Raw genomic sequence first — 3,840 nt, forward strand, 5'->3', positions numbered from 1 at the left:
GTTTAGCAGTCTGGTGGCTTGGGGGTAGAAGATGTTTAGCAGTCTTATGTCTTGGGGTAGAAGATGTTTAGCAGTCTTATGGCTTGGGGGTAGAAGTTGTTTAGCAGTCTTATGGCTTGGGGGATACAAGCTGTACAGCATTCTTATCGCTTGGGGGTAGAAGCTGTTTAGCAGTCTTAGGGCTTGGGGGTAGAAGCTGTTTAGCAGTCTTATGGCTTGGAGGTAGAAGCTGTACAGCAGTCTTATGGCTTGGGGGTAGAAGCTGTACAGCATTCTTATGGATTGGGGGTAGAAGCTGTTTAGCAGTCTTATGGCTTGGGGGTAGAAGCTGTTTAGCAGTCTTATGGCTTGGGGGTAGAAGCTGTACAGCAGTCTTATGGCTTGGGGGTAGAAGCTGTACAGCATTCTTATGGCTTGGGGGTAGAAGATGTTTAGCAGTCTTATGGCTTGGGAGTAGAAACTGTACAGCAGTCTTATGGCTTGGAGGTAGAAGCTGTACAGCAGGCTTAGGGCTTGGGGGTAGAAGCTGTACAGGATTCTTAGGGCTTGGGGTTAGAAGCTGTTCAGCAGTCTAATGGCTTACGGGTAGAAGCTGTTCAGGTGCCTTTTGGTCACAGACTTGGCGCTTGGTTACAGACAATTCTTTGGGGCCTTCGTCTGACACTGCCTTGTATAGAGGCCTGGATGGCGGGGAGTTTGGCCTCAAGTGATATACTGGGCCGTAAACACTACCCTCTATAGCGTCTTGTAGACGGATGCCGAGCAGTTGCCATACCAAGCGGTGATACAGCCATTCAAGATGCCCTTGATGGGAGCTGAAGGCCCATGCAGCTGTGCAACAACCACTTCAACCTCTATCTCACTCTGTTGACACTGCAGGTGAAGGTTATAACCTTTGGGAGAAAGAGATATTTCATGGATCATAAAACGTTCAGTAACTGTTGTTGTGATTCGGTTTGAGGACTTTTTCAATCAGTCATCTTGACTACCCAGGTCCAAAATGACAGGGTATCTATTTGATCCACAGTAAGATCCACAGTAAGATCCACAGTAAGACATAGTGTGTAACCATTAGCTATTAAACTTCACTGTAAACCGTTTACCCTACTAGATAGGTAAGTATATGAGAGTGAGTACATTTTTAAACAAAGCCTCATTTAGAGTGAGCCTTCTGTAGAGTTTGAGGGGGAAGTTTGTCAGGGCTCGTTGCTGTAAAGCGACTGGACCCACTGCTCTGGCTAAGTACCAGCTGCTCAGATACCTAATCTCACACCGCCTTCTCTGAATGGGAAAGCAGCATCATAAATGACTGTACTACATTCCTCCAGCTTTATTTCCTTTCCTTGTGTTCGCTGAATTGTGGCCCGATGAATTTATTGAGCCTGTAAAAGGCCACGTCCAGTTAGTCTACAAATTGTAGACAGTCTATTTCTCTTCATACATTTAGTGGTTCTCTGCCCTGACTGTCTCCTGTCAGGTCACATCAGAATCACCTCCCCTGTTGAAGTAAAGCAGCTAATTTGCAGTATGGTCAGTGAGAACATACGGACCTTCGCTCTCCAAACCCAGGATTTACTCTTTATTGTTTCTCACACACCAAGGAGAGGAGCTGGAAACACCTTGATCTCTTAAAATCTCTACGCTCTCTCATCGAAACAGATACTTTCTCAGCTAACTGGTTGAGCACATTCTTCTTTGTGAGGGGAAAAAGACACAACACTACACTACTCTGCACAACACAACCAACACAACACAACACATCACAACGTAACACATCACAACACAATTCTACACATCACAACATATCACAACACAACATATCACTAACCAACACATCATAACAAAACACATCACTACTCTACACAATACAACACTACACTACAACACACTACACTACACCGCACAACACTGCACAACACTACACAACTCCACAACAAAACACTACCAACACAACACAACACTACACAACAAAACACTACCAACACAACACTACACAACACAACACAACGAAACACTACACAACACTACACAACACTACCAACACAACACTACACAACACTACACAACACAACACAACCAACACAACACTACACAACTCCACAACAAAACACTACCAACACAACACTACACAACACTACACAACGAAACACTACACAACACAACACTACCAACACAACACTACACAACACTACATTACACAACACAACACTACGCAACACTACACTACACAACACAACACTACCAACACAACACTACGCAACACTACATTACACAACACAACACTACGAAACGTCACATTACACAACACAACACTACCAACACAACACTACACAACAAAACACAACACAACACTACACAACAAAACACTACACTACCAACACAACACCACATTACACAACACAACACTACGCAACACTACATTACACAACAAAACACAACACTACGCAACACTACATTACACAACACAACACTACACAACAAAACACTACCAACACTACACTACCAACACAACACTACGCAACACTACATTACACAACACAACACTACCAACACAACACTACACTACACAACAAAACACTACACTACACAACACAACACTACCAACACACCACAACACAACACAACACTACACAACACAACACAACACTACACAACACAACACAACACAACACTACACAACAAAACACTACCAACACTACACTACCAACACAACACTACACAACACAACACTACACAACACAACACTACACAACAAAACACTACCAACACTACACTACCAACACAACACTACACAACACTACCAACACAACACTACACAACACTACCAACACAACACTACCAACACAACACTACCAACACAACACTACCAACACAACACTACACAACACTACCAACACAACACTACACAACACTACCAACACAACACTACACAACACAACACAACACTACACAACACTACCAACACTACACAACACTACCAACACTACACAACACTACCAACACAACACTACACAACACTACCAACACTACCAACACAACACTACCAACACAACACTACACAACACTACCAACACAACACTACACAACACTACCAACACAACACTACCAACACAACACTACACAACACTACCAACACAACACTACACAACACTACCAACACAACACTACACAACACTACCAACACAACACAACACTACCAACACAACACTACACAACACTACACAACACAACACTACCAACACAACACTACACAACACTACCAACACAACACTACACAACACAACACTACCAACACAACACTACACTACAAAACACAACACAACAATTCAGAATAAAACACTACACTACACAACAGAGACCAGCTGGAACAGGGAGGGAATATAAAGTAGAATAAATGCTAAACGAGACAAGGTAGAAAGCAGTACAGCGCTTTAGAACAGCTGCCAAGCCAAATGACTCATTTACTGTAGGCAACAAGCTAACTAACTAATAGCAAAACTAGAGCCTCTACACTGCATGAGCCTCATGTCGGCTTAATTTTTCCATTATGAAGAACTCCTTCAAATGTTTGTGCTTGAGAATGTTATAGCAGCACACTGAATGAGTCTAACCGTTTTACCATTGTTGATTTACTTCACATGATTTCACGTTTCATGTGTGAGAAGGCCTTACATCGGAAACAATTGAATTCATCACACAAAGGAGTTAAACCCAATCATATCATATTTAGTCTATTTACAGCACACTGAATAAGGAAGGTTCCAATAAAAGGTTTTGCATGGAGGAAACAGACGTCTCATTTGCATTTTGGCACTCCAAGCAAGATTATGACTATTTTTA

The sequence above is a fragment of the Salvelinus fontinalis genome, chromosome 2, assembly GCF_029448725.1.
Source record: "Salvelinus fontinalis isolate EN_2023a chromosome 2, ASM2944872v1, whole genome shotgun sequence".
Classification (NCBI taxonomy): domain Eukaryota; kingdom Metazoa; phylum Chordata; class Actinopteri; order Salmoniformes; family Salmonidae; genus Salvelinus; species Salvelinus fontinalis.